Consider the following 12,781-nt stretch of genomic DNA (forward strand, 5'->3'; position numbering starts at 1 on the left):
CCCACTACCCTGGAGCAAGGACTTCTTGCAATGGGGAGGTGGGGCTGGGTGGCCCTCCCTTCCGGGCCAATTTCAGCCTCAGGGACTCCATTCCCCAGGGCCTGACCTTTTTTTAATTTTCTAATGGTTAGGGGAGCTGCACGGCCCCCTCCTTGGGCCACATTTGGCCCCAGTGACCCTATGCCCTGGGGCCTGCCCATCTTCCTGTGGGTACCACCAGGACACCCATTTTCCACTGAGACAGCGAGGGGAGCCTGAAGCAGTCCTGCCAAGTACCACACATCAGGCGTTAGACTAACGCATTTCACTGTGGTGCTCCTCATCACCGCACTGATATGCATTGTCACTCATAATGCAAAGCCTCAGCGCTGTCATAGAAGAGTTGCAAACTGAGTATGTGTGCCAGCAGTGAGCGCACGGCTGTGGCCTGCGCAGCTCCCGCAGCCTTGGGGTTCTCCTAGTCATTGTGCTGATACAATGTGTATTCAACATTTCAGTCCCGTGGCACCAAGCAGCTCTCAGTCAGGCAACCTGACGTCATGGCCCTGCTGCTGGGGAGAGCCCAACTACTACAGAGACAGTTTGGGCCAGCCTACCCCAGTCAAGTGTGGCACAACCTTATGGCGCCGCAAGGGGGACGAGATGTCACGACCTGCTGCTGCCAGAGTATGCCGCTGGTTCCAGAGAAAGTTGCATTTTGTGAGGTTGGTCCGCAGCAAATAATTAATCAAGGAGAGGATATAGCCTTAAGGCTAGAGTGGTCGACCTTGAAGCTGAGGAACCAGGTTCGGGTCTCAGCAACGACCCTCAACATCCTGTGATTCTGGGCAAACCACTTAATCTTCCCATGCCTAACAAAAATGAACGTGCCCTTGTGTAACGAAACTGGTGCTTGTGTAAAATGCTCTGATACCTGATATCTTCAAGTCTAGTTCGTACTATATAAAACCCAACAAAAAAAAATGTGCTGGGCTGCTTCGCAGAGCACTGATGTTCGCACCAGCCCGGCTGCTTGTGCTTTTAACTAAATTCATACTGTGGGCACTCTGCTCCCCCGCCATCGAAATATTTCCGAGCCCGGCTGCCGAGGGTGAGTGCTGCAACCGGTGACGGGTCGTCACCGTCAGAGTTGAGAATCACTGCCCGGGTTGCAGCAGCCACCAGGACTCACAGGACAGCTGGCCAGCAGCCGGCCACAGCTTAGACCGCTTAAGGCGGATTCATTGCAGTGGGACCCGCGGGCCAGTCAAACTGCTCTTCACAGTGAGTGATTTCCATATGGCCATGTCTGAGCTGGGGTGGCAGAGTGGGCTAAAGAACGGTGATGGATTAAACTCAGATCTGTTGACTGGGTTTGAGTATTTGATTGGTTCAGATGCTCCGTCCATCACCACCCCCTTTTGTACCGCTTTGTTCGCCATAAGTTGGCAGGGTATGCTCAGTGTTGAGTCCCTTGCTCACTTTGCCACTGGATTCAAGCAAGCCGGGCTGAAGACGGCTGAAATGCCAGAAACCGGTCCTCGGAAGCTTGTTTCCGGTCCAGGGAAGGCATGGCTTGGCAGTTCGGGCTGGACTGTTCCCATGAGGAACAGGGTCAGACTGATTTGCATATGGCCATGTCTGAACTGGGGTGGCAGAGTGGGCTAAAGAACGGTGATGGATTAAACCCAGATCTGTTGACTGGGTGTGAGTATTTGATTGGTTCAGATGCTCCGTCCATCACCACTCCCTTTTGTACCGCTTCACAGTGAGTGGGCGGCATGCCAGTCACGCTGCCTGGGGCTCAGTCTGAAAGATTCAAAAGAAAAGAAAAGGTTCAAAAGAAAAGAAAAGTGAGAATGGACACCAGTCACTTCAAGTGTTTGCCAGTCACAGTATGTAATTAGAATACAATTGAAATTAGATGTAATGGGTGCGCGCAATCAGTCTGAACGCTATGGAAGTTCTAATGCCTACTGGGAAACTTAAGCCGCTAGCATACCACAGACCCATGACTTGTCTCTGATCTTTGGCCAGACCCCTAAAGATACACCTTGCCCTGAATTGTAGCCCTATCAACCCCACAGGGCCCGTCTCCTTCCTACCACTCGAATGTCTATTGATCAGAAGTTTGTCCAATTGACAGGGTGGCAGACTCATATAATGAAACAGGCATTAGACAACAGTTGCATGAGTTGTGAGACTTTCTTGATTCACAAGATGGAGTTATTGACTGAGGAGGTGATGGCACTTTGAAGAGGCAGTCTTGTTAAATGGTGTAATTTCTGAAATGTATGTTTCCCTTGTCTTTATTACTTGATTTTGGTCGCAAGAAAGTGCCACTCATAGTCGTTGAATGTCACTCATCATTACACTAAAATTATGTAAATGTCACACATAAGCAATCTGAAACCTTGGGAGCTATGCTAAAAGCTGCCCCAGTCCGTGCCGGCTCCCCGCCTCCTGCAGGAGCTGGCAATGTTTTCAGACACAGGAAGCTGCTGGAAAACTCCCTGTGTCTGAAAGCAATGAGCTTTTGCTGTGACTAAGCCACAGCAAACAGCTATGTCCCAAGGTGGCGGTCACTGGGGCCAAGAACAGTGCCCCCCCCAATTAAAAAAATAATAATTTGGCCCAGGGAGGTGGCGGTCCTTGGGACCTGGGGTGGGCGGGGCACTGAGGCCTGCCCATTACAAATGTATTAGCCCCGGGAAGTGGTGTTCCCCAGGGACGCGACTAGCACCCGGTAGCAGTGGGTGGTCGCTAGCTGTGTGTGAATGCTCCCTGCTACTTCGATTTAATTTTTAAAGAAACTACCATTTTAAAAATTGCTTTTCTGTGTCACAACTATGTTTCTTACCTTTGCTTGCTCACCCCTAGCCCCGGTCCGACACGGCTGTGTGCGGATTGCTCGGAGGGCTCTCGGGGTTGTTTTCCATTTCCGGTGAAGGTCAGCGCTCTAGTCTTCCGCGCTTTGACCTATTTATTTCAGGGCCTATGCGCACGCGCAGCGGATGCGTGCAGCGAGCGCGCCAGCAGCGCGCCGAAGTCAAGCCCGTCTGCGCCCGTCCGCGGCCGACCGGGGCTCGGGGCCTACCACTATGCCCAATTATTAAATTATTCTTCCACACAACTCCTGGCTCTCCAGGGCAATTGGACCCTTAGCGCCCATACCATTACACGCATTGGAAATTCTGGTATATTACAGCCAAACCCTACATATCATCTCCCCAGATGCCCGGATTACCTGCTATCCCGGCGGCCCTTTCCCAGCCCCCCTCTACCCCCAATTCCCCGCCTGTAGCATCAATCTATCTTCTCAACACCCGCTCAGCGGTTAAACATCAAATGGAGTTTTTAAATTTTCTAGATACGGTTAAACCCGACATTTTGTTCCTTACCGAAACTTGGTTTTCATCTGACTCTCTGCCTGATGTCCTAGCGGCCCTCCCTGACCCATACTATGCTCTACGTCAGTGGTTCCCGAAGTGTGAGCGGCCGCACCCTGGTGCGCCGTTAGGAGTAGCTGGGGCGCCGCGCACGATGTGAGAAAGATAGCGGTGGCTGTGTGCTGAACAAGCTTATAATCATGTTGTGAGAATGTGGGGCAATAAAATAATATGCGTCTTTTGACGTCTACCTAAATGCAGCAATTTAAGCTTATTCCAGCCAGCCCAACACACGGGGAAGTTACAAATGCTGCCTACATAATCCGGGGTTTGGCCCAGGAGCGCAATGCCGCCATAATGCCTACCTGCTTTCACGGACGTAGCCTCCGCATACGCAGCATAACTGTCCAACGTTATTGCTGCCCGCCGTGTTCTCCCGTGCCTCAGACGACCCTCTTCACAAGCTGAATCACTGCACGCTCATTAACAGGTTTAATTTGACAAGTCGACTTTGAAAGGGACAAGTTAAATAAATGTGCGGTAGCCCACAGTCTCTTTGGAAAACAGGAGTGCATCTTAATGAACACGCTCTTCGCAGAACAATTTGAGCAAACCGGTGCATATGAATGAAATTTATGGCACAGTAAAGCTTCCTGGGGAACAAGAGTTTTGTAGGGGAGAAAACACAGACTCGTGACATTTTCACTCGAGTCAAGATAAAGATTTCAAATATTACTACAACTTCACTGTTCCGCACTTTGTTTGTGTGAACTTGAAGAAACACCATGCTAGAATTCATAAACCAGAAATACCAGTGGGCAAATTCGCTTTAGAAATAGGCCGCATTGCTGCCAGGATTAATTAGTGGCGGCTGGTAACATTTCGAAGTGCTGGGGGCGTAAAAGTTGTGGATGAAGTTAAAGAAGTGAGCCAGCAAAAGGATGGAGTCCAAGTGACATAACAGTGGGCTTGGGGGTTGTCCCCTTGAGAAAAGTTTGAAAAAAGAGAGGGGTGAATGGCATATTTTAAATCTAATTTTGATACTACAATTTGTGAAAATCAAGGTTTAACATGCAATTCTTAATGTATTGTCTTGACATATGTCACATATTAAAGACTGCCCCATACTGTACTGCATTAAATATGTTCAACCGCTCTTACTTGCCTCAACAAGTCTATCTGGGTGAGCTCAGTTTGATGGGGGTGTTTATGATGGGGCAGTGTTGAGACCTCTGTAGCTGAACGCCTATTAGTGGTTTATAAAGGTGTTCACAAAACAGGCACATTCAATCCTCGGCGTCTCTGCAGCGCTCCTTGATAATGGTAACGTGCCAATTGTGGGATCGCACATGAAGGGGGTCATACAGCTATCAAAATATGTACAGCAATAAAGGAAAAGAGAACGCACTGCTCACAGGTGAGTGGAGTGATCATTTCTGTGTGCAGGGGAAATAGGAAAGTGGAGGAGATGAAAGTGTGCACAAAAAAGAAGAAAATGAAAGCTGAATAGGAAAATGACGACTTGAGAGCTATACAGATGCTAGATTCTAGAAATGTGTGGGGAGAAACGTGGGTGCATGCTTGAAACAGAGAAAGACTCTAGGGAAAATGGTGTAAAAAAAGAGAATGAAAGTGATTGAGACACTGAAGACCATTACCCGGCGATCAGTAGCCGTGCGTCCATTGGGGCGTAGGGGCGTAGCCCCACTAAGCAAGCCCTGGACGCACCGTGGTTTCCGACTAAAGCAAATACATTAAATATAACAGCGCACGCAGCGCGGCTGAGTGTCTGTCAATGCGGTCGGACTCGGAGTGCGCAGGGGGTGGGGGGGGGGGGGCGGGGCTGCTGGCCTGTTGCCGCTGCTTGAGTGACAGTCTGCAGCAGGCCAGCACTGTGCGCATGATATCACCGTGCGGCGACTTGCCTGCGCATGCGCTGATGCCCTTAGGCATAGAGAAGAGGCCAGGGGTGAGGCTTCAGCCGGGAGGGTTCTAAAGGCTTCCAAGGGCGAGCAGTCCATGTGCCTTGCTAGCCAATCCTGGCGCTGCATGCAGCGCCAGGATTGGCTAGCAAATCAGTGGAGGCACTCTGTAGAGAGAGGGGAGAGGAGAAGCATGGCCACCGAGTTTGCCCCCAAGATCAGCCCCACGCTGATGACCCCAGACCCGCACTACATCGGAGGGTAAATGCTCAGATATACTGCGTCTGCCGGCGCTCCTGAGCGACCGACATAATATTGTTGACGAGGGTGTGTTCGCACGGAAAGTTTCATTTAAAAACCCACAGCTACACCGGATCTGTGAAAGTGCTGATCTCTGGGACACTACAGCGCATACCTAATGCATATACCCTTAGGCTGGCCATTGCATATAATAATACGTCCGCATGTTTTAAAAGCCGCTAATTAGTACGTTGGTGTTATTTTGACATGTGTCGCAAGTCACTTCGGTTTGGTGCAAAGGTTAGAAGGTTAGACGCATGATTTCCCAAAAAGAAATACCTCAATAAAAAAAACTACCTTTAAAGAGTAGACTTATTTTCAATGCAAAACAGGAAAAGTCACACATGTAAAACGAAGTTCAAGGAGGGTTGGGTCCATGTCAGATTCCCAGATATTGCTTTAAAATAGCTTACATTCAGTGAATCTAAACCAAACTCATTTACATCGTCTGCGGTTATCCTGAAAATCTGGCACGGATCTGGCGTTCCTGGGACTATGTTGGACATATCCCCTTTAAAATCATGGCAGTGTAAAACTGAATGTTTCCCCACACTTTTATGAGGTCGACAGAAAGTGCACACTTTGAAGCTTGTCAGCGTTACAAAGCATTGCATCAAGCATTCTTTGCAGAACAATTTTCCCACAAAAGCTTTTTTGCAAGCAACTTTTTCCACTAAATGTGAGACTTTGTGGGAGTTGTTTCCCATGAATCTACTTTCTGTAAAACATATCTTTACAGTCTTCTTCAACGTCAGACAACTAGCAAAGCTTTAATAAAACGTAATGACAGTTGTGGAGAAATACCTTGCAGCTTTGTTTATCTGTGACGTGGAAACTTTCATATGTTTTTCTCTTTTTTAAGCTCTTGTTAAACAGTCTATAGTTTGGGACCAGTCCAACATCACCTTTTTCTTTTCTTTTAATAAATCGGATTTAATTGATCATCGCCATAATACAGGGACTGTTTGAGTTTCAAATGCACTGCTATAGAGTGTGAGAGGGTAGGAACCCATTAATCAACATTAGACTTGAAGAGGGCGGTGGGGAGGCCATTGGGGCCTGGTGCTCTGTCTGGTCTTGAAGTTTTTAGAATATAATGTGAACCATGGCTACAAGATAATTCAGCATCTGTGGGGAAGCCCAATCTCCTGGTGATGAGGGCAATCCAGTTTATACCAGAGATTGAGTTACCTGGTTCCTTTTAATGCTGGCAATTAAGGTTATTTATAAATTGCCAGAATGCCTTTGAGCACCCCTGGCGGCACATTTGAATTTGACGTACTTGCATTCAATAGTGACTTCTTAGTGTGGCACAAGAACCTGTTTAGCTCTATTTTCTGCTACTCCAATTTTTGCATGTACCATATTTTACTGGTAAGAGGTCTACGCATAGGTACATTTCAGGCTATGTTGGGGCCTAGTGTTAACATGAACTTTGTAAGATCAGGACAAACAGTGTCACAAGTTGTTTGCGGAAGCCACTCTTCTAGAAGATGTGTAATTTCAAATGAATCAACAATGTCAAAGAACCCTGCTGGGAGAAAAGTATAGTCAAACACCGCATTTCGATAATGTGCCAAGAAATGTGTGTTTCAGCGGCCTGTTGCCAGGGAACCTTCCATTCAGAGAAGGAAAATTTAATGAAGGTAATGTCTTGAGAAGTCTAAGACCCCTGGGTTCATGCCTTTGAGGTGCAACTATTGTCCTGGGAATACCCCAGAAATTGTCAGTCCATGTAAGACATGGATGATCCATCAAATTGTATTTCAAGTTAAGGTTAAAATCACCTGTTAGGACTGGTCAGTCATCTCTCTCCCTGTTGAGTAGTGAGCGAAGTGTTGTTTCAAGGCGCGCTGTAGTATGTGCTTTAATAGTACTGTCAGACTGGAGATAAATACTTATCGGTAGGAGTCTGGAGAGAATAGACTGCTTTCCCTGTGATATGCCCAAATAGGCCTGTGATATTGCATGGCCTTTGTTAGATAGATATTCAGATCCACACTGGCTCTACCCTTACTTAAAGGTTTAATAGCATTAACACAGAAACTCGGGAAGCACAAGGCAGAAGTGGGGTCACAGCACCATGGTTCCATTGACATTAGCAATGCCAGATGTATGATGTTAAAATACCTTAATTTAGTTAGGTGTCATAAAAGGCATGAGAGAAAAGACGCCTCTTAAACGCACCCCATCGTGATTTTCTGTGTAATCTGTAATGACTTCTATTCAAAATCGAGACAGCTGTGAGGGCTGTGTGGGCTGTGAGGGCTGTGTGAGCTGTGTGGGCTGAGAGAGCTGTGTGTGCTGAGAGAGCTGTGTGGGCTGAGAGAGCTGTGTGGGCTGAGAGAGCTGTGTGGGCTGAGAGAGCTGTGTGGGCTGAGAGAGCTGTGTGGGCTGAGAGAGCTGTGTGGGCTGAGAGAGCTGTTTGGGCTGTGTGGGCTGAGAGAGCTGTGTGGGCTGAGAGAGCTGTGAGGGCTGTGTGGGCTGTGAGAGCTGTGTGGGCTGTGAGAGCTGTGTGGGCTGTGAGAGCAGTGTGGGCTGTGAGAGCTGTGTGGGCTGTGAGGGCTGTGAGGGCTGTGTGGGCTGTGAGAGCTGTGAGAGCTGTGTGGGCTGTGAGAGCAGTGTGGGCTGTGAGAGCTGTGTGGGCTGTGCGGGCAGTGAGAGCTGTGCGAGCTGTGAGAGCTGTGTGGGCTGTGGTTCCCAATGCTTTGTGAAGGCTGTTTCCTAACTCCTGTGCAACTTCTTCTACTCTTAGAGCTGAGATTTCCATGAAAGTCTTATAGTCTGAATTCAGCACCTGGGCATAATAGGGCGGAATGTATGAAGCTCTGTGGTTATACTGAATAAGCAGCTACTTATGTTATGCCATCTATTAATGTAATAACTGCACTTTCACAATTGCTTTATTAACCTTTCTGCTTTCTCAAATTTGCTTGAAAATGCACGATTTTTCTTCTTTTTTTTCAAAATTTTCTTGGGGGGGGTCATCCCACCAAACCCCCCTTTTCGGGGTTCGGGCTTGCTCGCTGCGCTCGCTACGGTGCTGTATGCTAATCACTTTGCGCCCCACCACTTTCAAATGTCACCCACCGCCCCTGCCGGCGATTTGTTAATTGGAACAAGGAGGAACCTGCCTTCTGACAGATATATTTTGTAGTTGCATTGTCCACCGAATTTTAAAATTAACACCGGCCATTGGTTAAACGGAACATGGCAGAACTTGGGTTAAAGCGTTTTCTGAGTGATGTATTTTGTACTCGCATTATAACAGAGGAACTGAACATGTCTAAATATGGTACACTTGATAAAGCATATTTCACTGAATCCATTATTAAAGCTTTTATTAAACAACTGCTATATTTTCATTTTGTTACAAATATGATTATAAAACTTCCATCGCATCCCAATACATTTCAGGGAGACAACTGGAAGTACTCCCGAGGTCGGGTTTACTTCCCCCCACTGTAAAAAAAAATGGTGGGGAGCCGCGGCCATCTGCCAATTAGGTCAAGGGAGCCGCAGGTCAAAAAAGTTTGGGAAACACTGCTCTACGTGCTGATCGCCCAGAGGGGAAGGCTGGAGGTGGAGTGGCCTTAATTGCCCGCTCTAATCTCCAGTTCCAGCTCCTCTCATTTCCTTCTATCACTGCTGTTGATTTTCTAGTCGCCCGCTCTGTTGCTCTTGCGGTCCCATTTACATGTCCGCTTTTCTATCGACCTCCCCAACCCATGCCTCACTTCATTCCCGCAATACAGGAACTGTTGGCCACTTTGGTGGTCAACAATTCCTCTGTCTTGGTATTGGGCAATTTCAATTTCTGGCCCACTGATCCTCACGAGGATACATGTCCAGAGATTTCACAGAATCCCTTCATGCCTTGAATTTTATCTCAGATATACACTCCCCAAGTCACATACACGGCCACATTCTGGATCAGATATGGTCAGCTAACTTATACATTTCTTTCCCTTTAGTTTCCCCTTGCCCTTGGTCTGACCACTCTTTCATTTCTCTTTCCCTTGAACTAGGTATTGATACTAAGTCCTCACTCCCTATTAATACCTGGGCACGGAACTGGAATTGTGTGGACCTAGCCACACTCTGTTCTTCTCTTTCAGCCTCACTCCCTGACCTGGCTGACATTTCTCCCAATTCTCAGGTTGCTGGTATCAATAGCTGGCTCTCTGCAACCTGTGACTTTGTAGCCCCTCTCAAACTGGTCAGAATACGCCGCCTCCATGAGGCCAATAGATGGTTTACTATCGAACTTAAAGATAAAAAACTTGCACTTAGGCAGGCTGAGCGCCACTGGAGGCGTGGATATTGCCCTGCATCAAAATTACAATACACTACTCTCCTCCGGGACTATAAGAAAGCCATCCTTCTTGCAAAATCTGAACATTTTTCTTCCAAGATCCTTCTTGCGGCAAACAAACCCAAGGAAATGTTTACTATTGTCCACGAGTTAGCCACTTCTGATAGAGTTACCCCCAAGCCAGTCCCCTCACAACTTCTTTGCAATTCCCTTAATGAATACTTCATTGAGAAAATTGCATCCATAAAGCTCAACATTCCCCCGCCTTCCCCTTCTTTCTTATGTCCCCAACCCGCTTAATTCTTTTTTTCTAGACCAATTGAACCCTGATTTCCAAGGAAGCTTTTTCCATCCTGCTTAAGAGGGTCAAATCAGGGTCCCCCTCCGACAGCTGCCCCGCCCACATCTAGAGAGAGATTTTTTTCCACTTGTCCTGAGCCCCCTTTAACTCTCCTCAATAACTCTCTAATCCAGGGAATTGTCCCGGACCTGTTTAAATCAGCTAAAGTAATTCCTATTTTGAAAAAGCCAGGCGCTGATTCTACTTCTCTCTCCAACTTTCGTCCCATTTCATTACTCCCGTTCCTGGGAAAGATTTTGGAGAGCCACGTTACCACCTGCCTCAATGCCTTTATCGAGGAGAACCACTTCCTAGCTCCCCAACCAAGCAAGCTTTTGCCCATCACATTCTACAGAGTCTGTTGTCCTGTCCGTCCTGGATGAGCTCAGAAGGAGTGCTGATATCAACTCCCCTCAGGCTGTGGTTCTCCTCGATCTGTCTGCCGCCTTCGACACGGTCGATCATTCCATCCTTCTCGACTGTGTCGGGGGCGCCGGCATTCCGGGATCCGCTCTGGCCTGGCTCACTTCATTCTTGGGGAATCACACCCAGGCGTACAGCTGGCTGGCTTCTCCGCTCCCACCCGCTGTGTCCCTTGTGGGGTCCCCCAGGGCTCCTCTCTCCCCTCTTCTTTTCAACCTCTACATCTATCCTCTTATATCTGCTTTGCAAAAAATGGAGGTCACAGTATTTAATTATGCCGATGACCTCCAGCTTATCTTTAACCTTTCCCCTCTTTCTAACTCGATCCTTAATTTTCAAACTATAATGACTTTTATCAGCGAATGGATGAATGGCAACCATCTAAAGCTAAACCCCGATAAGACCGAGCTGGTACTTACGGGCGGCGCCTCCAGTCCCTGGACCTCTGCTTTCTGGCCCCCTTCCCTTGGTCCCTCCCCCTCACCCTCTGCTTCTGTAAAAACTCTGGGGATCAAAGTCAGCAAGGACCTCACTATGGCCCCTAGATTAGCACTGTGATTTCATCATGCTTTTTGACACTCCGAACCATATGCAAAATTTCCCATTTCTTTTCTTTTACAGCTCTCAAACTTATTCTCCTTGCCATGATCTTGTCTCGTCTTGATTATGGCAATGGCCTGTATGTAGGTGTCCCTGCTTACGAACTTCGGCGCCTACAACTAATTCAAAACCAGGCGGCCCGCCTGATTTACAGACTTAACAAGTCCCCTCATGTTACCCCTCTGTTAAAAACACTTCATTGGCTGCCCATCTCTGAACGATCCCTATTCAAGATGGGTTGCAGGATTTTTCTGGCCTTGGCAGGCACTGCGCCAGCTTTTATCAACTCCAAAATTAAACCCTATGTCCCCAACAAAAATCTGCGTTCTTCCTCTCAGCTTCTCTTAAGTGTCCCTCGCTTCAGGAGGAAAAAACTTGGAGGCATGAGGTTCTCTACCCTTGCCCCCCCTTTCTGGAATGCGCTTCCTTTTTCTATCAGGTCTATCCCTATCTACTTGGACTTTCGTAAAGCCCTAAAAACTTTCCTCTTCTCTCACACCTTTTCATCCTAAGCAGCCCTCCTGTCTCCCTTGCAGCTGTCCGTCCCCAGCGCCAAAAAAACACATGGTGACCGAGCGCTATATAAAACCCTTAACTTCAACTTCAACTTCAGGGTGTCTAGTTTTCAGAAATGTGTGCGTTCTGGTAGGTTTCCCTAGATGGTCGCCAGCCTGGGACCAAAAAGGCAGGTACACCCCCTTGTAAAACCAGGTCTTTTTGTGATAGATAATTTTGATGCCTCCACAATAGGTTTTGGGCACTTCCCTGCTGCGGATACTTGGCCCACCCACACAAGTGAGGTATAATTTTATTCAAGAGGCTGATGGGAACGCTGAGTGGTAGGACATTTGTGCCTGTGCGGTGATTCCAGCCAGCAATGTGAGGAAATTGTGATTTTTTTTCTAGCTACATTTGAGGTTTGTAGGGTATTCTGGGAAGGAAAACATTGGAGGATCCACACAAGTCGTACCTCCCTGAACCCTGAATGTCTAGATTTCAGAAATGTCTTGGTTTGGTATGTTTTCCTAAATGGCCGTTGAGTCCGGGACCAAAAACGCAGGTGGCCCCCATTCAAAACCAGGTAGTTTTGTGATAGATAATTTTGATGTCTCAACAATATACGTTTAGGGGTCTTCCCTGCTGTGGGTACTTGGCCCACCCACAGAAGTGTGGTACCGTTTTTATCGTGAGGCCTGGGGGAACGCTGTGTAGTTAGAAATTTGCATCTGACCAGTGATCCTACAACTTTACCACACAGAAATCTGAGAAAAATTTGATTTTTTTCCAGCTAAATTTGAGGTTTGCAGGGGATTCTGGGTAGTAAAACATTGGGGGATCCACGCAAATAACACCTCCCTGGACTCCTCTGGGTGTCTGGTTTTTGGAAATGTCTGGGATTGGGAGGGTTCCCTAGGTGGCTGCCAAGCCCGGGATCAATGTAATTGATAATTTTGAAGTCTGCACAGTATGTTTTGGGCCAATCCCAGTCGCTGGAACTAGGCCTACCCACACA

At 47.7% G+C, this 12,781-nt stretch overlaps 1 protein-coding gene across 1 annotated transcript in view; it reads right to left on the bottom strand.

Annotated features, from left to right (window-relative positions):
• Positions 1 to 12,781, bottom strand: part of DNAH10 (dynein axonemal heavy chain 10) — a 1,963,751-nt gene that overhangs the window by 1,662,432 nt on the left and 288,538 nt on the right. The gene's annotated exons all lie outside the window — the stretch shown is intronic.

This window comes from Lissotriton vulgaris, chromosome 11 (assembly GCF_964263255.1).
Source record: "Lissotriton vulgaris chromosome 11, aLisVul1.2, whole genome shotgun sequence".
Taxonomy (NCBI): Eukaryota; Metazoa; Chordata; class Amphibia; order Caudata; family Salamandridae; genus Lissotriton; species Lissotriton vulgaris.